The 23,538-nt window shown below is 41.1% G+C and overlaps 1 protein-coding gene across 10 annotated transcripts in view; it reads right to left on the bottom strand.

Annotated features, from left to right (window-relative positions):
- The window catches only part of LOC122557152 (transmembrane protein 33-like), a 165,572-nt gene that overhangs the window by 79,238 nt on the left and 62,796 nt on the right, over positions 1-23,538 (bottom strand). Inside the window, exons 10-12 of one of the 10 annotated variants that reach the window (XR_015758672.1) lie at positions 11,782-11,844; positions 10,754-10,814; positions 10,278-10,440 (exon numbers count right to left, since the gene is read on the bottom strand). The exons of the other annotated variants lie outside the window; for them this stretch is intronic. The gene's annotated coding sequence lies outside the window, so the exon portion shown is untranslated. The remainder of the gene's footprint in view (positions 1-10,277; positions 10,441-10,753; positions 10,815-11,781; positions 11,845-23,538) is intronic. 10 annotated transcript variants of the gene reach the window in all.

A 23,538-nucleotide genomic window follows, 5' to 3' on the forward strand; every position in this document is an offset into this window, starting at 1 on the left:
ACTACAGTCTATAATCATGAACTAAACCTTCAACCCAACATTCAAATGTCCAAGTAGTTCTTCTTTTCCTGACTCAACGACTTCAAACTGAAATTCCTTGCAAGGGACACTTACTGCAGACATTGCAGACTGGTATTGCAGTGCTCTCCACATATTCCTATGATGTTAAAGGAAAGTAGATTGCCATATAAATTTATTGTTTTTAAAATCTTTCATGAGATGCAAACATTGCTGGCCCAGCTACCATTTGTTGCTCATCCCCAACTGCCTTGAAAAGCTGGTGTTGACCTATCTTCTTGAACTGCTGCAGTCCATGCGGTGTAGGTGTACCAATAGTCCTGTTAGGGAGAGAGGTCCAAAATTGAGACGCAGATACTGGATAGATGGGAAAATCTTTTCAAGTCAGGATAATTTGAGATTCAGAAGGGAATTTGCTAGCTGTGGTGTTCTCATGTCTACCAGCCTTCTTGTTCTAGATGATAAACATCATGGGTTTGAAAGGAGGTTTAAAGAAACATCTGTGAGTTGCTGCAGTGTGACTTGTAACTTGGTACACAGAAATTATTTTTGACATGGAATGCATTACCAGAAAGGGTGGTGAAAGTATTTGTAGAAGCCATGAAAGTTTAATGAGCACTGAAAGAAAAATTGAAGAATACAGGAAAAACGGCTATTAATTGACACTAGTTGGATCATTGTTACAAAGACAAGATATAGACTTAACAGCTGAATGGCCTCTTTCTGTCCTGTATCCATTCTAAGTCACTGTTTTTGTGGTTGGAGCTTGGGATTCTAACTACTGAATGAGATTTTCAACTGTTTTCCCATCTGCGAGGACTCTGTCTCCAAAATGGAATTTACTCAGCAAAATCACTCCTCAAATCTCAGACAGTACGTGCTTTACTTTTAAAGACAGTGCAAATACAAAAGGAGTGATCAAAAGGAATGCATATTTCATGTGGATAGAAATTTAAGATATAAAGTATACTATTTTTAAATCGCAGTCTGTAGTACCAGCCACCTATTCAGAGATGCAATGGCGTCAAGGAAATGTGCCTGATTCAAGTAATGGGCAGTGTAAACAAGAATGTGTTTTAAAACACAAAGAAAATATTCATTCCCCCATTCCTGCATTGCCCTCTAAACTGAAGACATGGGGCAAGGTGAGGTCGGGAGAGAGACGGACTGGTCTGTTTCACTTGCACTACTGGAGAGTTGAACAGGGTTGAAGTACACATCTGTGCTTAGGAACATGAAAAGTTACTTCATTTGCTTGAAATAGTCAGTTGTTTTAATTTGATTTTAGTGTCTATTATAATCAATGCCCATGTCAGCACTATTTGCCAATTTAGCGACTGTCTGAGTGTAGCAGTGTGGTCAAACTGGAGATACGTAGGCTAAATAATGATAAACTGACTGAGACAAAACTCACACTTATATCTCTGCAGGTATGTGAACATAATATCTGTATTTTTAACAGCCATTATTTAACATGCATATTCTCAGTCAAGCTTCAAAGTTCTACAAAGAATGTTTTGACTGGAGAGTTCTTTTAAACTGAGCATGGTTGGCTGAACTCAACTATTTTATTATTCATCAGCAAAATTATTTTTTCTGCAATCACAGTAGAAATCAGCTTAACAACATTATAAAATCTGGAGCCATACATTCATTCTGCAGGTCAGCCACAAGTCTCTTTGAAGTATTTTACAGTATTATTTTCAGTTTAACAAGGGTTTCAATAAAAAAAGTTCTAGCTTTGAACCAAAGTCCAACTGAAGTTGCAATTACAAGAAAATCTTAAATGACATCCTGAACCATCTACCCATGATATCAAAAAGAGGTAGACAAAGCACAATTCAAATGTCTCATTTATCTTCGAGGCCACGTCTGTTGAAAGAATGAATGTGAAGGCATCTAACATTTATTGAATCAAATAAATAAATCACATTTGTAACAGATTTCCTATTCCCTGCTACAATGGAGAAGAACCCCTGTAAACTGTCAAGAGTCCTTACATGTAGAATCCTTTAGGAGCCTGAAAAACATGGTTTATGGCAGGAAATGTAGCAGAATTGCACAAGAACCCCAGTGATGTTGGAAACAACTTATTATATCTTATGACCAACTCCTGGTCTTGGAGGTGAGATTCCTGTTAGGTAGCAGCAAGTTGCTTTTTTGGGTGATTATTACTTGTTAACAGTCTGAACTGCAGATTTTGCCTCATTAACATACCATCACAACACCAGATGCGAGCAAAGAAGATGCCAAGAATTCTCGCCATAGGAGTCAGAACGACTTCAGCTTGCTAGTGGCTGTGGAAGAACCTCCACACTGGTCACAATGCAAAAGCATCTCAAGGTGCTTTCCGTGAACACCAGCTGCACCCCATTCTCGTCAATGGACTAACAACTGCAAATGCCTCATGTCTCCTGTACAAATCACTTGCAGGACATTTGGCAATTTGACCTGCATTGCAAGGCACACTGAAAACTCCCAGTGAAAGGCTGAAAGGACACTCTGCGTACAGGGATACCCAGCTCACAAATTGGACTTGGCTAGATGTCAGGGCTGCTCACTTCCTCTCTGAGCTCACGTACTTAACACCTATCTGCATGTTCAGAGTATCAGTGCCTTTGCCTTCCTTGTCATAGTGTCATGCCTGTTAGCATGCTTGTGCTTCAGCAAGACAGCAACATCAAGTCTATCCATTATCTGAGGGACATCTGCCTATACTGTTGTTAACTTTAAGCACAGTGCAACATTGTATCTGAAAGATGGTGCCTAAAATAGCATAAGCACAGTATTTGCATTCACATTAAGCTTGAACTGGATTTGGATTTCATTGTACAAAACATCATTTGCAAGGCAGAAATGACACTGATTGGTGCATTAGCTGTAGTTTTAAAATATACGTGCCACTCTATGTGTATACAGTACTTAAACTGAACATTGCACTAAAAAGATGTCCACACAAGACTGAAAATCAGGAAGAGCTTAAAATCAAAATTTCTAGTCACAGTGATTTCCAAATCTGTGCTAAGAACAGATATGTTCATACAACTTTCCCCAAATCACAGGAACTTTCACACCTTCATAAGATACTGTTTCCTTAAGTTCGCAATTACATTACCATTTAGCCAGGATATATTCTAACAAATTTATGGTATCAGAGTGAATACTGGTTTATCACAGATCACACTGCAGCTCCATAACATAAAAAAATGTCAGCTCATGGCAGTGGCAAAAAAAGTCTTCTTTGGAACAACAAACAAAACTCAGACCACCACAGGCCAAAATCAAATTCTTTTGACTGATGTTTTTACATCTCGTTACAAGTCTACATCACGGTTTTCTCCCACAGTCCAAAAGATGTGCAGACCAGCTGAACTGGCCATGCTAAATTGCCCATAGTGTTAGGTACATTAGTCAGAGGGAAAATGGGTCTGGGTGGGTTACTCTTCGGAGGGTCGATGTGGACTGGTTGGGCCGAAGGGCCTGTTTCCACACTGTAGGGAATCTAATCTAAATCTTAATCACGAGAGAAAGGTGACGTACATGGCTGACTCAATTTTTTCAAATTATCTCTGTATATTCCAAATTTTACAACTGAAATTAAGATTTGCACTGAGAAGACATGCCATGCATGTCTCAGGAAGATCACCAACATATCTTCTCATTCCCTCAAAAGTGCTGCATGATCTGGGAAGAGAAGCTATCACTAAGTTTCAGCATACAAGAGTTTAGTACACAACTATTCAGCAAGTATTTTACTGTCCATACCAACTACAAATCAATGGAAAAGATGGGTCACACAGAGCACCTCCATGACTACATCTACTTGTGAAGATCTAAGGGTTACATTTCAAAGTACAATACAAACCAGGTTCCCAAATGACCATCTTGAATGTTCAACTCCAAACTCCACGAAGTACAAACCTATGCCTTGATACTTACAAATGGATATTCTCAAATCTGAGTTCAAAGATAAAACTCAACACAGAATTTCATTTTGGTCATGTCCAAAAGAGCAGTTATAGCAAATTTAGTCTGATGATGTGCAGCAGCTATTATCAGCAGATGGCTGAACAATTTCAACAGGTCTCTGAATTAACACATTTCTTCTGGCCATTAGGACTCTCTAGGAATTCAACTTTCCAAAGCAAACAACTGATTATTCCACAAGCTCCACAATGAAATTTGTTTCATCATATATACATAGGCGCAGAGAGAAAAAGAAAAAAAGAGATTGGCTCATGACTCTGTCAATTGGACTAATATAGAGAAGGACATCAATCATCTGAACAAGTAACATGAAACACGGCAACTTCATCAATCTCCGTAATCGAGAGAATCTCAGTCAACAAAAATATCGTTCTAAGCTGTGGTGTAAGATCACAATTGATATTTTCATTTGTGGAGGCTGACTATTTGAGGAAATTCCCTTTTGAGGCCAATCAAGGATACCACAAATGCAACATTATTGACACATTAGCTGTGATATTCATTAAGTTTGGTGTTTCTCAACAATTTGCATCCAACAATGATCCACATTACGCTAGTGCACTTTCCAAGACATGTGCATGATTTTGGGCATCCAACACAACCTCCCAACTCCTATACTCAATATTCTGACTAGAGAGAGGAAGTAATGTTGCGGCTGTACTGGACCTTGGTTAGGCCACTTTTGGAACACTGCATGCAATTTTGGTCTCCTTCCTATCAGAAGGATGTTGTGAAACTTGAAAGGGTTCAGAAAAGATTTACAAGAATGTTACCAGGGTTGGAGGATTTGAGCTAGGGGGAAAAGAGGCATGGATAGGGTAAATAGACAAGATCTTCTCCCTGTTGGGGGGTGGGGGGGGGAATTCCAGAACTAGAAGGCATAGGTTTAGGGTGAGAAGGGAAAGATATAAAAGGGACCTAAGGGGCAGCATTTTCACAAAGAGGGTGGTGTATGTGTGGAATCAGCTGCCAGAGGAAGTGGTGGAGGCTAGTACAAATTGCAGCATTTAAAAGGCATCTGGATGGGTACATGAATAGGAAGGGTTTGGACGGATATGGGCCGGGTGTTGGCAGGTGGGACTAGATTAGTTTGGGATATCTGGTCGGTATGGACGAGTTGGACCAAAGGGTCTGTTTCTGTGCTGTACATCTCTATGACAACTATCCACAATCTAATGGTCTTGCACGATGCACTCTTCATATGGTACAGTCCAGATCATTATATGCAAAGCTACATGCCAAAATTGCTGAATAGCCATGTTAAATCTATATACTACTCCTCAGTAAAATGCTTATCCTCACCAGCAGTTCTCATGCTTGGAAGGCAGAGCTTGAATTCTTCCCTCAGCCATTCTTAATACCCAACCAAACGTGCATAATGCACTGTGGGAACGAAGGGCTAAAATGGTACATGAGAATAATCAGACATTCAGACATTACCCCAACTTGACCTAGGGCAAAGCATCAAAGTTTGAGACTTGTTAGAGATAAAGGGGTTTGTGGAAAAATACTACAAGTTGCGCCTAGCCCATTTTATGTCATCATCACAAACAATGGTCACATCTTACAGTGAAATAAATCACTTAAAGCAGTGACGTAGTGACACTTTTACTGGGCTCATAATTCAGACCTCAGCCGAATGCATTAGGGACATGGGTATGAATCCCACCATGGCAGATGGTAAAACTTGACTTCAATACAAAATCTGAATTAAAATAAGCCTAATGGCAACCATGTGTCAATAGTAAAGACCCACCTGGTTCACTAAAGTCCTTTGGGGAAAGAAATCAATCATCCTTACCTGTGTGGCCTACATGTGACTTCAGACACAAAAATATGGCTAACTCTTAGATGCTCTCGGAAATAGCCCAGCAAGCCACACTGATCAAGGGGCAATTAGGGCTCAGCAATAAATGGTGGCCCAGCCAATGACATACCCATATCGTGAACAACTAAAAATCAGTAGCACAGCTGAGTCATGATAAACGCATCAAGACTAGATCCAGTTATATTGTATGTCTGCCAAAGCATTATTTTAACATAAAAAGATGAAGTACAGATTAGAATCCTTTATTCTACTTATCAGAACAGGTTTCCAATAATTCAAAGGGAAAAGGGAGATCTATATTACTGCACAGATCTCAGATAGCCGTCTTAAAGATATAGTGCTTAAAAGTAACATCTTGTTATGTGATATCCTAGTATGAAAGGTCTCTAGCTTACTCTGTTCATTCAATTAGTATGTTGGCAAGCAGCCAGTGAGTCTTCTAGTTAGTGATTACATAGTGCACTATTCAGTAGAGTCTTCTCTAGGTGACCTAGGACATTACTGCCTCAAAGTCAAATGATCAGGCATGAACGTTGCTTTGCCGATTCCAGTTTGGAGGTTGACTGTTTTTGTATAATGTTGATATTCTCAAAACATATACATGATAATCAATCCTATTAATTTACCCAACAGTGAAGCGTGTTCAGAGTTCTTGGTCAGAGCCTGTTTTATCATCTTTTGCAAACAAATACATTTCCTATCTACATGGACCTCCACTGTTCAATGGATCTTGCATAAAGACAGTCAACCACTTAGAAATCTTAACTTTGTGCCTTTCCTCTTCCTTTCTTGGACCTCCTTTATATGGAGTCTTCTTAGCCTATCTAGGATTTACAACTTGTTAAAACAGTTAGTTCCATTTGGATTATTTCAAGACAGCAAAAGGAAATAACCATAATCACACATTCATTATGACTTAGCCATTTTGCTTTAAACAATTGCATATTTTTGGATTCCATTTCACCCAATTGTTCGTTCAACATTACAGCACTAAAAATGTTTTGTTTTGATAATTTATAGAATTGCTCACACACTGCTGTAATGAGACCTTTAGTAGTCAGTTCAAGATGGAGGCAAAAAGTGGCTAGCATATAATGGAAAGGGAGTAGTAGGATTTTCAGCTCAGAACAAAAGCACATTGTTTAAAATGGTATTGGATCATATGCTTCCAAATTCAAGAAAGCAACAAAATTACATTTTTTTTTTAACATGGGCTTTCCTAGTGTAGCACTGTTTCACATGATGGATTATCAAGAGAGACAATGGTTACTCACAACCTAATAGAAATAGGAGGACTGACTATTTTTCTTTTAAAAAATGTGATCAAATGGATAGCCTGTTACTTATTGTTCTATTTATTTATGGGATGTGAGCAGCGACTAAATCAATGTTTAAATCCCATCTCTAAAGTTCCCTCAGGAAGGTTTGTTGTCTTCTTATTACAGTACATGTAGTAAACAATGCCCACAGTGTTATTAGATTGTAAGTTCCATGAGTATGACCCAGTTACAATAAAGGAACTGTAATATATTTTCAGGCCACCACAGTTTTAGACTTGGAGGGGAATTTGCAGGTGGTGCTGATCCCACGTGCCTGTTTCCTTTCCCTTCCAGGTGGTAGAAAAGTTTAAGAGGATGCCTTGGTGATTCATTTCTGTACATCTGGTTTATGTGGGTTGAAAAGTGTGGCGCTGGCAGGTCAGCCAGCAGCCAAGGAGCAGGAGTCAACATTTCGGACATAAGCCCTTCATAAAGGGGGACTGGGGCGTGGGGAGCTGGGAAATAAATAGGAGGCTGAGTGTGGGTGGAGGAAGGTAGCTGGCAGGTGATAGGTAGATGCAAATGGAGGGTGATAGTGATAGGTGGGTGGAACGTATAGGTGGGAAGGAAGATGGACAGGTAGGACAGTTGAAGAGAGCGGTGCCGAGTTAGAGGGTTTGATCTGGGACACGTTACAAACTGTGCCACAGTGCATGATGGTAGAGAGAGTGAATATTTCAAATGGCAGACTGGTTGCTGATCAAACTGCTTTGTTCTGGAGAGCACGGAGATTTTCCCACCCCTGCCAAGTGTTGTTGGAGATTGATTTAATACCGAGTGAATTAATCTTATTCCTGACTTGTGCCATGGAGGATGGTCTCGTGAGTGGAGTCCCTTGTACCAAAATTACTAAGACTCTGACCTAAGGATGGACATTATGTGCCCTTTACCTGGTATGTTTTCAGTGGGGCAGGCAATGTTAATTGGTCAGGTGACTAACCTTTTCTCCCATGCCAGAACTCTTCTGCAAAAGAGGGTAGGCAGGTAGTGGAATCAGCAGTCTGCCCACTATACGTAAATAAATAATTGAGAATCAACTGACCCAGATAACATGCTACCCATGCCAAAAATACAGCTGGCACAGTCAAACAGGAATAGCAACCCCTTTTATAATTGCCTACATAAGGGGGGATGGGAAGGAACAAGGGTAACCTTGTTCAGGGGTGCCATGCATACATCAGGTGCATCTTCCTGAGATGCCACACCATGTTTCCTTCAACAGCACCCAGTACCCCAGTTCCTAGAACAAATCAGCCTGTTTGACTGGCGCACCCACTCCCTCCACCACTGACATTCAATTGTATAGTGTACACTAACAAATAACACGTGACAGAAATTTGCCAAAGATCCTTAGGCAGCACCTTCCAAACTCACGACCATTTCCATCTAGAAGGACAATTATATGAGAACACTGCCACCTGCAAGTTCCTCTCCATGCCAGTCACTATTCTGACTTCGAAATATATCACTGGGTCAAAATTCCTGGGATTCTGCCCTTAATCAACAGAGCATGGACTGCTGCAGTTCAAAAAGGTAGCTCACCACCACCTCTCAAGAGCAACCAGGGATAGTCAATAAAATCTGGCCAGCCAGCGATGCCCACGTTCTATGAGTGAATAATATATATATTTTAAAAAACTCTCCAGGCCTCTTGCTAGCAGCAACAATTACTTAGCGTTAGCATTCCCAGGAGTAATGGAATTGTTGACCAATCAGATTGGCCGTAGTTCCCGAAGGCAGGTGTTCTTCACAAGGGGTGAAAATAACATAAGTCAGCTAACTAAATCTACCCACAGTACCTTATGGTTGCTCAGTGGGCATTCAAGGGATGAACTGGATTCCAGCTGACATTTCTTCTGGGCATTGTCTATCTTCCACAAACTTCTGCTCCTTTCGTCGAAGCCACAACACTTGCATAGAAAGAATTTGATTATAATATTGCATTGCTGTTCACTATCATGGGGAGATGATCAGAATCTTCACTGCTTGGTATTTGTGGATATGCCTGCTACTTCTCCCATGACAAGGGTGCGGCACGTACCATGATACAAAACATTTTTCAGCTTAAAAGATCTGACAGGGAAGTCAGAAGGGAACAGAAAGAAGGGGCAGAACAAATCTAAATTTAAGAAAATGTTTGAACTGCCAGGGCTAATATATAACATTGCAGCTGGTCTCTGAAGTCTGGTACAGTGGAAATCAAATTGGTACCATTAGTCATAGCTGAGCGGAGAATAAAATTCAGATGTAATACCATGTTAAGAATTGGAGTACTGCAGTGATTAGCCTGCAGCAAATCTTATATGACATTTTACCTGACTTCTTCAAACTTACGTAAGCTGATTAAATTAACTATGACATTTTATATTTTTTTAAAAACGGTGCACTCTCAGATTTTATTGAAGTAAAATGTCTAATTATTAACTAATGGTGTAAAAAAGTTTGTTACCCCATTAAATTGTTACATTCCCAATTTGCTTCAGCTACACACTTGCAAAGCTGTCAAAATTCAACATCGAGCATAGAAGCTTGCAGAGTTAATTTTACAAAATAATATAACTTGTATTTTAAAACAAACAAAAAACTATGCATATTTTTAAGATACTTCGTATTTTCCAATTCTTAAACTGACAGAAAAAGGTCTATTTGTTGTCTAGCAGAACAGAACAGTGCCATACTCCTAGTTCATTGCTGCTCAAGTCAGCTGCAAACCTAGTCTGGAATTAATTAACCTCTGATAACCACGGTCTTCACGTGGGAAAAAACCAAAAATAATTGCTTGAGGATGGCTGATATTGGCAACCTTGCATTTGTTGCTATAAGGTAGAGCTGGACCTTCTCTTGAAACCACTGTCATCCTTATCATGATAGTGCAACCAGAAATGGTAATAGACAGGATTGTGAAAGAAAAGGCTCTATATGTGCAAGTTTGTGTAATGTGTGGCTTGGTGAAAGAAACTGGAAGTGGTGGGATTCCCTTGATGCTTCCTTTCACTCCTACCCCTAACGGTGGAGTTCATCATGCTTAATTATAGTTTAATACACTCTAGCAGCAATTTGCTGCAATGTATTATCACGTCTGCTCAAGTTACAGAGGTGGTACAAAACAAAAAATCATTACTTACAAAAGCAAGCATTCTTGGACATGGAAATAGGTTCGAATGAATAACTCTTCCAGAGAGCTGGAGAAATAATTATATTTTCTCTTTCCATCCGATAATGTTCTAAGATTCCAAATGCAGATAGATGGCTTACCAAATCTGCCTTACCTAATGCTGAGCTGTATCACTGTAAAGACATAGTTTCAAATTAGAGGCATGCTTATAAGTTAGAAAGCTCAAATAATTCATAATACCATCAGAAGGACAGTTAAAAGTACTGACTCTTCTAATTTGCTACACACCTTTTTTATTCCCCAGAAACCAGGCAAGCAGTCTTGCCACCATCAGTTTGATCTTGCTATGATAAGTTCTTAAAGATTCCAGTGTGCATACATGCATAACATAACTAAAATACCTGGATACAATGTTTAACCACAATTACTTTCAAAGACCTCTCATGACAAATATTGATACCAGTTTACTTCTAGGTTAACCCTCACCTCTAAATTATTCCTATATCTTGCACAAATTTTGAGGCAGCAGACTCCAGATAAGATTAACCTGTAAGTTCAAACAAAATTTGATTACAAATACCAGGGTCAAGAAACCATTAAAAAAAAACTCAGTGAGATGAAGGACATAAATGAATTTGATACTGTTTACCGATGCTATTTATTTGTATAAGATAAATGGAGACTATTTGAGTTACAAGGCAAGTAAATAAAGTACAATAGACATATTTAAAAATTAATATCAAATGTGTCCTAAATTTGGACATTCAGCATCTGAAGTATTCAACTTCTGTATCAAAAATGTCATGTTGTATTGGAGCTTTGAAGTACTTACTGCTATCAAGTCAAATTTTAACTGCATCAAAGTCCTGAAGCATTCAGTGGTGATAAATTAGCTTTCCCCAGTTCCACTCACCCTCCCCAAGCTTCAATGATCAATATTGTACAGCTATGGAAATTTCCAAACCGTAGAGTACATTAAACAATTTTGGCAGAAATGCTGATTCACCAAATGAATCTTTCAAAAACACATTCCAGCAAACCTACTTTGTAACCACATGCAGTATTCCTTTATAGGCAGCAGCTTAAATAATAGATAAAAATTGTTCAACAGACTTGTATGACATCAATTTGCTTGCTAGTTTAACAAAAAATGTTTATCTTGAAAGGTTCTGGAAATATGTACGAAGACCGACAAGAACAGGTATCATTACCACTATAATCACCGCAAGTGAGTCGATCACCACATCCAGCATGTTAGACGGATTGATGGTTGGGCAAGGCAAACTAATCCATTGAGTAGATAACTTCACAGACTAAGAAGGCTCTAAGTTTGATTTATTTCTCTGCTGAGATAACTGAATTCAGCTAGTCTTGTGGTCGCATCCCAATTGGCTAAAACAATCTTGCTGCAAGTTGACAATAAAAGCATTAAGCAGATGATGCTTGTGCCTCAGCTCACTCAGAGGCTCAACCCTAAGCCAGAGCTGTGATTATTATGTTCAGTAGAGACTTACATATGCATGAAAGCCAAATACTCGAGGCACCACAGGGCAATCAGTATGATGGAATGAAATCACCTTTGGAAGAGAAAGAAAAGAATATGGCAGAAAGTAAAACAAAAGGCTGGCACAGGATTCAGATATAAGAACATTTTTTCGAAACGCAAACCTTGACTAAGTTGTTGACCACAGATTACATTGTTTAAGGACAGAAAACTAAATGATTCTCTCCTTTCAGAGCTGATCCTGACAGGTCCATCTGATCCAAGATCAGAGTCTGGCCAATTGTGGTATAAATTGATTAGTCATCACACAAGTGTCTCTCACATATGTCACTAAAATTTACCTGAAACAACAGTTAGTTCCAAATTCTTAGTATGCACACTAAAGTGCATAAACACTAGCAAATAATACTTTTTTTACATTTATATTTTCCCTCCTGCTTTTGTTCCATTGCGGCTATTTATACATTTTCTGCCTCAATGTGACATTACATTTTGTGGACATTGAAATGTCTGTTTTATATAAAAAAACAGCTCTTTTGGACACTGAAAGCAACATTGGCCAACTGAACAGCATTCTGGGAAAACTGGCCAACTGAAAGCATGCTGGAAATTGGATCAGGTCAGACAGGTATGCAAACCCGGTAAAAACAATGACTGCAGATGCTGGAAACCAGATTCTGGATTAGTGGTGCTGGAAGAGCACAGCAATTCAGGCAGCATCCAAGGAGCAGTGAAATTGACGTTTCAGGCAAAAGCCCTTCATCAGGAATTCCTGACGGGCTTTTGCCCGAAACGTCGATTTCGCTGCTCCTTGGATGCTGCCTGAACTGCTATACTCTTCCAGCACCACTAATCCAGGGATGCAAACCTGATACTTTGTTTGATTATATTGAATAGGTGTTAATGAAACAGTGGAACTGAAGATATTAAACCAGGGAGCTTACAACATTCTCTGTCAAATTGAATCAAGATGTGCAGTTGCCAGTGTTGGACTGGAATGGACAAAGTCAGAAGTCACACGACACCAGGTTATAGTCCAACACGCTTATTTGAAACCACAAACTTTAGGAGTGTTGCCCTTCGTCAGGTGGTGAGAGGGATGCACACAGATAAAGAATTCATAGGTAGAGAGATCAAAGGCAGAGAAATCAAAAGATCAAACAAATGGTGTACATGCAGTGTCAAATACTAAGTCTCAGCTGGTGATCAAAAGTGTCAAGATGGTGTGAGTAAAGTATCGACAGCTGAATAACAAGCAAAGGGATGACCTGTTATTCGATTAAATGAGGTAAAGATATACAGAGGAACCTCGATTATCTGAATACCAATTATCCGGAAATTGGATTATCTGAAGGAAACATTACATCAAAGATGAGTTTCCACTGATCGTGGCTTTTCTTTACAGTGATCAAACAGGCACTGACTCTAAATGACTGACCTCCCACCCTCTCTCCCCGCACTTTCCCTGGAGTTCGACATAGGGGTGAGCCCTAAACCTCTCCTTCCCCAGATCTCTCCAACATTGTGCTGTACAGGGCAAACGTGGAATCTGTCAAAAAGTTGCAGTAAAAAGTGGTGTGTGTACGCGCGCTATTTGGAGACTTACCCAGCAACAGCAGTCTTGTTATTGGTGTTCAGTCTGGCTGCCCCAGAGAAGAGGTGGGGCTATGGGGGTGGGGGGGGGCACGGTGTTGGGGTTGGGGGAGGGTGGGGGTCAGGTTGGAAGGGTTTGGGGTTTGGGCGGTGGGGGGTTGGACGGGTTGGTGTTGGGGAGGGTGGGGGGCAGCGGCTCGCCCGCTGTTGCAATCTCCTGAACTGGGAGCAGACTTTACAAATTCCGAGCCTCTGAGGAAAGGCATCTAATAACCGAATAATCAATTATCCGAACGAAGTAGTGCCCACCTATCACATTCGGATAATCAAGGTTTTTTTTTAGATAGATAGATTCCCTACAGTGTGGAAACAGGCCCTTCGGCCCAACAAGTCCACACCGACCCTCCGAAGAGCAACCCACCCAGACCCATTCCCCTACACTTACCCCTGACAAATGCAACTAACACCACGGGCAATTTAGCATGGCTAATTCACCTAACCTCAGTCCAAGGGTTGGGACTGAGATAAGGTGGGGGGAGAGGAAATGAGAAAGCTGGAGAAATCTGCATTCATCCCTTGTGGTTGGAGGGTTCCTAGGAGGAAGATGAGGCGCTCTTCCTCCAGGCGTCATGTTGCCAAGGCCTGGCGATGGAGGACCTGCATGTCTTTGGCAGAGTGGGAGGGGGAGTTAAAGCGTTCAGCCACAGGGCGGTTGGGTTGGTTGGTGCGAGTGTCCCAGAGGTGTTCTCTGAAATTTTCCGCAAGGAGGCGGCCTGTCTCCCCAATGTAGAGGAGGCCACATCGGGTGCAGCAGATGCAGTAAATGATGTGTATGGAGGTGCAGGTGAATTTATGATGGAAATGGAAGGATCCCTTGGGGCCTCACACATCATTTACTGCATCCGCTGCACTCGATGTGGCCTCCTCTACATTGGGGAGACAGGCCGCCTACTTGCGGAACGTGTCAGAGAACACCTCTGGGACACCCGCACCAACCAATCCAACCGCCCTGTGGCTCAACACTTTAACTCCCCCTCCCACTCCACCAAGGACATGCAGGTCCTTGGCCTCCTTCATTGCCAGACCATGGCAACATGACGCCTGGAGGAATAGCGCCTCATCTCCCACCTAGGAACCCTCCCACCACAAGGGATGAATGCAGATTTCTCCAGCTTCCTCATTTCCCCTCCCCCCACCTTATCTCAGTCCCAACCCTCAGACTCAGCACTGCCTTCTTGACCTGCAATTTTATTCCCGACCTCTCTGCCCCCAACCCCACCCCCTCTCCGGCATATCACCCTCACCTTAACCTCCTTCCACCTATCCCATTTCCAACGCCGCTCCCCCAAGTCCCTCCTCCCTACCTTTTATCTTAGCCTGCTTGGCACACACTACTCATTCTTGAAGAAGGGCTTATGCCAGAAACGTCGATTCTCCTGCTCCTTGGATGCTGCCTGACCTGCTGCGCTTTTCCAGCAACACATTTTCAGCTCTGTATATTCAGAACAGCAAAATTAAGTGTAGTTTGGATAGACTTCTGTAGGGGTTCTTTATTTCTGTTCTGTGTTTCATTGTGTAATTTTGTGAATAAATTTTTGTCTGTTTTAAAACCTGGTAGTCAACCTCGCTAACTTACACTGGGTAATTTTCACTGTACACTTACCAAAACAAATTGCAGTTATGATCTGGGCTGCCTGCTTAAGAATATTTTGAGTGGTCAAGCCTAGTCTATAACAATACACAGGATCTTCTCAGATGAGGAGGAATGTGCGGACACCTAAAAATTTTGAAGGAGATCCTCATAAGAACGGAATACAATGCTCAATTCATCACTCACCAGTTCTGACATGCTACAGCGAAAAACCACACCAACATTCTCAGAAGACAGACAGGATTCTGACTGATCGAGTACCCTTTGTCATCCAATACTTCCCTGGAGGAGAGCAACCATGCCATGTTCTTCACAGCCATCAACATGCCATCGATGATAATGAGTGTCTTGCCAAGATCATCGCCTCCATTTCTCACCTTCAAACAATGGCCAAACATTAAACGGGCCATCGTTCACAGCAATCTACCCAGCCTTCAGGACATCATCGAACACAACCCTATCATGGCAACCTCAGCAAGATGTGTCAGATCATCAACATGGATACTCATGGTGGGAACATGACCACCATGTACACCCATATGACCTGGCCAATGTTGTCTATCTCATAGGCAAGGATGCCCTGAGGCATGATAAATTGGCAAGACCATGATGACACTGCAACAACAGATGAATGAATGGACACTGCACAATTGCCAGAAGGAATGTTACTTTCCAGTCAGGGGACACTTCCAGCAGTCAAGGAATTCAGCCCCCGACCTTCAGGTAAGCATCCTCCAAGGTGGCCTTTGGAGATACACAACAGTGCAGAATCACCGAGCAGAAACTGATAGCTAAGTTCCGTACCCATTAAGACGGCCTCAATCATGATCTTGGGTTCATATTGTGCTACATGTGATGACACTGCACTGTTCTGCATCTGTAAAATCTTCCTTGTCCTGATTTGACACCATCATCTTGATAAATTATGATCTCTCTACTTTAAATTAGTTTGTACAGTTTTGGATTACTTGTTACTTTGGTTAGACCCTTGGCACGAGACTCCTATATCTATCATGTTATTCCAGCCATTTGGTTGATCTCTAGCACATTAATTTTTAAAAATTATCTCACTGTCTCATTTGAATCGGATTATAGGTCATCCTTTCGCTTGTTCTTCAGCTGTTGGCACTTTACTCACACTATCTGACAGCCTTGGTCACCTGCAGAGACTTATTATTCGACATTCTATTTAGACCAATTGCATGATCTTTTGATCTCTCTGCCTATAAATTCTTTATTTGTGTGCTTCTCTCACTTCATGTGATAAAGGCACTACACTCCAAAAGCTTGTGATTTCAAATAAACCTGTTGGACTATAACCCAGTGTTGTGTGACTTCTGAAAATGAATCAAGCCAGTTAGATGTGCAAGCCATTCACCTTAATTGATTATTAAATGAGTTTCTGATGAGGCAATGCTCAGAGGTTTCGGCTGGAACAGCAGATCCGAATTTCAGTCAAACTGCTTTTGAGACAAGATTAGAGTGATACTGGAAAAGCACAGTAGCCCTTCATCAGGAATGAGGCTGGGAGCTTCGGGGTGGAGAGTTAAATGGTGGGGCTGGGGAGAAGATAGCTGAGTGTGCAATAGGTGGATGGAGGTGGGGGTAAAGGTAACAGGTTGGAGAGAAGGGTGGAGTGGATAGGTGGGAAGAAAGATGGACAGATAGGATAGGTCATGAGGATGGTGCTGAACTGGAAGGTTGGAACTGGGGTAAGGTAGGGGGAGGAGAAAGGGAAATGAGGAAACTGGTGAAGTCTACATTGATGCCCTGGGGTTGAAGGGTCCTGAGGCAGAAGATGAGGCATTCTTCCTCCAGGCGTCGGGTGGTGAGGGAGTGGCGATGGAGGCGGCCCAGGACCTGCAAGTCCTCGGCAGAGTGGGAGGGGAAGGTGAAATATTCAGCCACTGGGTGGTGGGGTTGATTGGTGTGGGTGGTGTTCTCTGAAGCGCTCTGTGAGAAGGCGTCTGGTCTCCCCAATGTAGAAGAGACTGCATTGAGAGCAACAGATACAATAAATGATGTGTGGAAGTGCTGGTGAAACTTTGATGGATGTGGAAGGCTCCTTTGGGGTCTTGGACAGAGGTGAGGGGGGGGGGGGGGGGGGGGGGGGGGAGGTGTGGGTGCAGGTTTTGCAATTCCTGCAGTGGCAGGGGAAGGTGTCAGGAGGAGAGGGTGGGTTGTTTGGGCATGGACTTGATCAGGTAGTCATGGAGGGAACGGTCTTTGCAGAAAGCAGATAGAGGTGGGGAAGGAAATATATCCCTAGTGGTGGGGTCAGTTTGAAGGTGGCAGAAATGTCGGCGAATGATGCGTTTTATGCGGAGGTCGGTGGGGTGGAAGGTGACGACCAGGGTGGTTCTGTCCTTGTTGCAGTTGCAGAGGTGGGGTTCGAGGGTGGAGGCGCAGGACATGGATGAGATGCGTTGGAGGGCATCTTCAACCACGTGGGAGGGGAAATTGCAGTCTTTAAAAGGAGGAGGCCATCTGGTGTGTTCTAAACAGTTCAGCTTATAGGATTGTCTCAAACAATTGGGGAAATTACAATATTGAAAGTTATCTTTTGTAATACCCTTCCTGAGGCAGAAACCTAATTTACATTGAGAAACTCAATTATTCTAATTACATTGTATTCTGAAATAACCTGAATAACTGGTTAAAAGAAGCCACTCATATCAAAGGAGTTTCACACACACTCCAGAGAACTTCAGGACCAAGCAGCAGAAACTTTGGGAGCTAGAAGAACAGCCTCAACTCCATTTTAACCACCAGTAATCAGATTAGTATAAACTTTCAGCATCTTGCACTCCCAAAACTGAATTTAAACTAATGTGTCGGCATGGAAGTGTAAGATTAGAGGGAAAGAAAAGTTTTGTAAAGTTATATTTATATATATCTTGTGTTTCCAGGTTAGTAAAACATGTCTCACGGTAAACCACATCTCATCATTAGTGCAAAATGAGTCCTAAGAAGCAATCAAGTAGATCAGACCATAGGAAGCTTCCACTTCTCAGCCTCAGGGTCACTCACTCCATCGTGATGCTATTGAGAGTTCCTCACAATACAACTTCACAGCAGTAAAGTGGAAACTAGACCTACCATCTGAGCTTTTTTACACACACACACATACACACACACACACACACACACACACACACACACACACAATTTATGCACGATGAGTCAAAATCATGGGCATAGACCTATGTAGGAAAACCAAGGATTCCTAACATAAAACAACTACTTTTTATGGATAAATACTCTTACTTTTGTTCCATTTGTATGCTTTCCTTTGGTCATTTTTTATTACAATACTTCCAACTTTACACAGGTGGCCAACAATAGTACAAAGAAATTATGCATTGTTTGATTGACTAGTTTTCATATACTAATTATGATGATATCGTTATGTATTAAAAAAGGGCTTTTTGATGGCTGTTGTTATTGGTATTTCCTGCAGTGTACAATGTCCTTGTTCTAAATAAGCTGTCACTGACTTCCAAATATGTGATGATTTCTGTATGATGGACCTCAAAAGATCATAAAACTTTAGATGGGATGAAAAAAACATTTTGCCTTAGGCTTCAAAATTTAATACATAGTACTGGGTCTCAGATGTTTAAGTCAGTAAGCATCTGTTCCAAAATTATTGTAGCAGTGCAGGCAAGATGCCTGGATCTCAGTAATGCTCTGCCATATACTTCATTACCTCATTTAAAAAAAACTGATACACCATTTGGAGAAATCTTACATGCAGCAATGTCATTAAAATGACAGAATAACAAAAATAGTCATAGATTATCATGAATTTAAGAATTACCAGTATGGTAATAATGCAGTAAATGGTAGTCACCTACATGTAGATAGACTGGCCAAACCTTTCAAATTTTGAGAGAACAGTATTTCTCAAGTGGTACAGCTTACTGGCCAACTATGTTATTCGGGAATGGCTACTTTTAAGCTTACAATTTACACCAAATGATGGATAAACTTACCATTAACGTCATGGGATGTGAATGAAAAAATAAAGGGGAGCTTGTCTAATAAAAATGTTGGTTAGAAACTCTAAATGCAGAAAGCTATGTCAAGCGAAGCGATTACATTTAATACAGTATGACAAGTTGGCACAGATAACAACTAACAAAATGTGAACTTTTCTCTCTTTACAGAATGATTACATATAGAATCAAATTCCACTTAGGGTAATGGAATTAAAACATTTCAAAGACTTAGATGGTGATACAAAATTACTCCATACTTCTGCAGCAATGAGCTTTCATTCACTGTGTGTATCTTGAAATATATGAGACATGTAAGCAACTTTCCCTTGAATGTGCTCTGAGGGTCCATACAAGGCAATCTATCACTTCCTCTGGTAATTCAGTCCATACACGCACCATCCTCTCCCTGCCTATTTCAAGAGGACCAACATCATCCCTGTGCCTAAGAAGGCTAATGCAGCATGTCTCAATGACTACCGTCCAGTGGCTCTAACTTTGGTGGTCATAAAGTGCTTTGAAAGGCTGGTCATGGCATTAGTCAACTCCAGCCTCCCCACTACTCTTGACCCACTCCAATTTGCCTGTTGGATCAAAAGATCCACGTCAGATGCCGTATCACCTGCCCTTCACTCCTCCCTAAAACATCTTGACACCAAGAACAGCTACATAAGAATCCTACTCATTGAAGGCTGAACTGTAGTCAACACTATTATCCCCTCCAGACTGATTACTAAACTTCGTGATCTCTGACTCTCTGCAACTGGATCCTCAGTTTCCTGACCCACAGGCCACAATCAGTGAAAAGTTTGGACAATATTTCATCATCACTAACACTCAACACTGGAGCCCCCCAGGGGTGTGTACTCAGCCCCCTATTCTACTCACTGTATACCCATGACTGCATCACCAACTACCAGATCAATGCAATTTACAAGTTCACTGATGACACCACCATAGTCGGTCGAATCTCAGATGGCGACGAAACAGACTATAGACAGGAGGTGGAAGACCTGGAAAAATGGTGCACGGAAAACAACCTAGCTCTCAATGCCAGCAAAAGCAAAAATCATTTTTGACTTTTGGTGGGATGTTACTCATGCTCCCCTGCATGTTAACAGCACAGAGGTGGAACGAGTGGAGTTTGTCAAGCTCCTGGGAGTGGTCATCTTGGACTCTTCACGTGGACGCACTGGTTAAAAAGGCCCAACAACGTCTCTTCTTCCTCAGGCAGCTGAGGAAATTTGGCATGACGGCGAATACCCTTGCCAATTTTTATAGCTGCGCCATCGAGAGCATTCTGTCTGGATATATCACTACCTGGTATGGCAACTGTACCATTCAAGATCGGAGACAGTTACAGAGTGTGGCGAACTCAGCTCGGACAATCACAAAGGCCTACCTCCAATCTATGGAATCCATCCACCAGGCCCGCTGTCAAGGAAAGGCCGCCAGCATTCTCAAAGATCCAAGCCACCCTGGCAATGTTTTTCTACAACCTCTACCATCAGGGAGAAGATACAGAAGCCTGAATACACACACCAGCCGGTTTCATAATAGTTTCTACCCTACTGTTGTTAGAATACTGAATGGACTCTCAAACTCTTAACGTTTGCCTGTAACTGTGTTTTTGTTTTTGCGGCTGTTTACCTATCATTTACTTATCCATGCTACTTAAAAATGTGATCTGCCTGCATTGCTTGCAAGACAAAGCTTTTCACTGTGCCTTGGTACACGTGACAATAAATTCAATACAAACTCAAATTCATTCAAATTCAATTCAAATCCTCTCTGTGAAAGGTTGCCCCTCCAATCCCATTTAAGTATTTCCTCTCTCACTTTAAACCTACGCAACCTTACAGAAAAGACCTTTGCTATTCACTTTATCTACTTCCCTTATGATTTTCTAAGCCTCTATAAAGGTTACTCTCTCTCCGACCTAAGCTTGTTAGGAAGGTACTATTATGTGAAAACACAAGATTACATTTTGGGGAAAAAAAGTGTGTCGAAGTTGCTGAGTTATAAAGTAAAAATACTGCCTAGTAACATGGACACATCACATTTTGGTGTTGTGGTAAGAAATAAGGAGCTTTACATATACGACAACAGAATGGTCATCAGTAAGAGTGAATTGGTGAACTCAAAATTGTATGCAGTACTGTGGGTGGAGTGTGCCAACAAAACCTATTTTGTCTTAGCAGCCAACTGTTAACAAAAAATGCACTTTAAATGAATAACTAAGGGTAAAGAAGTCAAACTGCACCCAAATGCTTCCTCCAATCATTTAGAATGTATAATTATTCAGCAAAACTGCTGCTAATTCCTTCCTTCTGCTACAAAGGTGGTTTGAAACAGTTGCAGAAAATCAATGTTCAAACAGTTGTGGCTGGTCACAAGATTACTGTTCATTTACCTCAACCTCCATTTTGTTCAAATAATTCACTATCCTATGCCTCTGCATTCACTGGTCTTCTATTTTAATTCTCAAGTTATCCATCTCCTAGACTATTTTTTCTTTAAGTTCACTTATTTCACTTACAGATTATATCTTAACTTGTTCATTCTGCATGTATATAACAATTAATCATCATGACACTGGATTGAGAAGGGGCTCCAGCATTACAAAATCTGTGACAAATCTGGACCCTGTTAAGAATCATCCATAAGAGGAGATGACATAAATGCCAGGAATCTATTATAAAACTTTTTCTGTGTTGACATGATACTAAATCCTGGAAACTGGCCAATACAGTCAACTTCAATGTGTTTGACAATTCGTATAGTGTTCACATACCCAAACAGCATCTTCACAATTACAAGAGACAAGCATCCTCAATTCCATGTATTTACACAATGTAGTTCAGGAATTATGTTGAAGTAATTGGTCATTATCAAAATATAAACATAATCTTAAAATAATAATCAGCGATACTATTAAAGGGAAAATATATCTACCATTGGAAACATTTATTTTAATCACCTTACTACCACATTCCATATGTTATGATTAGAAATGTTTTATTCTACACACCGTGGTTGACAGCAAAGATGAAAGCTGGCAACCAGTATCAATGGACTGGAAAGGTGGGTAGAAATGCGGAATTCAATCTGGAGAAGTAAAGTGAAGAAATGCATTTGGGAAAGACAAACAAGGGAAGAGAATACAAAAGAAATTAGAAATGTAGAGGATTAAAAGGACTTTGGGGTGCATATCTACATATTCCTGAAGGTAGACACACAGATAATATAGTTCAGACGGCATATGGGATACTCCATTCTTTTAGCAGAGGTACAGCATTAAAAGCATGAAGGTTGTGCTAGAACCGGATAAAACACAAGTTAGAACACAGCTAAAGTATTGTTTATGGTTTTGGTCGACACATTACGGGATTTGAGAGCTCACTGGATACGTGCAGAGAAATTTGAGGAGGATATTGCCAGAAATGGGAATTTTAGCCATGAAGGATTGGATAGGCTGATTTGGAGCAGAGGAATCTGGAAGATTTGATTGGGATGGATAATATTGTGGAATTGCCGAGACAGAACACATAAGAAAGACCTATTTACGATAAGAGAATCAAAAATTAAGGGCACAAAAGAATTGGTAAAAGGAAGTGAGATTTTTTCTTGTCCATCCAGATGACTAGGAGTCTGGAAAGTATGGGAGATGCAGAAACCTTTAAAATAAGGATATGTACTTCAGGTACCATAACATACAGGACTACGTGTCAAGAGCTGCAAGGTAGGGTTAAACTTAACAGCTCTTTTTCACACTGTGCAGATACATTGGTGCAAATAGTCTCCTCCTGTACCATAACTTTTTGTGCTTCAATGCTTACAATACCTTCTCCCTTTCTCTTCCACCTTTAAGTACTTGCTGTACAGCTGGTGACATGAGCGGAGTCTTCATAATGAACACATTATGTAACAAGTAGCAAAACACTACAAATTGTGACTCATGCTCTGACTAACACACGGTGGCTTCTCCAGAGCGACCCAGTATTGAAATCACTGTTTCAGCACAATGAATTCAGCACTGCCTTCTTGCCATACATGCTGTATATTCTGGAAGGAGCCCAATGCATAAAAGTTTATGGTAACTTTCACATCAGCTGTCCTTGCGATATTGAGATTGCAACAGGCGACAGATTTCAATGAAGGCATCCTTACTGAAGCACAGATATTTCATTAAGGTTGATTCAGGTGAGAATTACTTCCTGGACACTGTGGGTGGACATGCCTTCTGTTGAGACCCTTTTTCCCCATTCTCTACCCTCTTCCTGCAGCTTGCCCTGGTCTCTGTCTCTGGCTCATTCGTTTTGTTTTGCTGTATTCCAAGGAGAATGCTTGGAGAACAATACAGTACAGAAGAGGGCTTATGGCCCCTGGAGTCTGTACTACCAAAAATATACTATTATTATCTACTCTCAACCCACGTTCCTGCACTTGTTTTCCGACACTCCCAGGCAGTGCATTCCAGGTACTCATTACTCTCTGGGTGAAAGATTTTTTTATAACCCCTCAA

This window comes from Chiloscyllium plagiosum, unplaced genomic scaffold (assembly GCF_037043375.1).
Source record: "Chiloscyllium plagiosum isolate Xiang-an unplaced genomic scaffold, Cpla_swu_hap1 HiC_scaffold_11, whole genome shotgun sequence".
In the NCBI taxonomy this organism is placed as follows: domain Eukaryota; kingdom Metazoa; phylum Chordata; class Chondrichthyes; order Orectolobiformes; family Hemiscylliidae; genus Chiloscyllium; species Chiloscyllium plagiosum.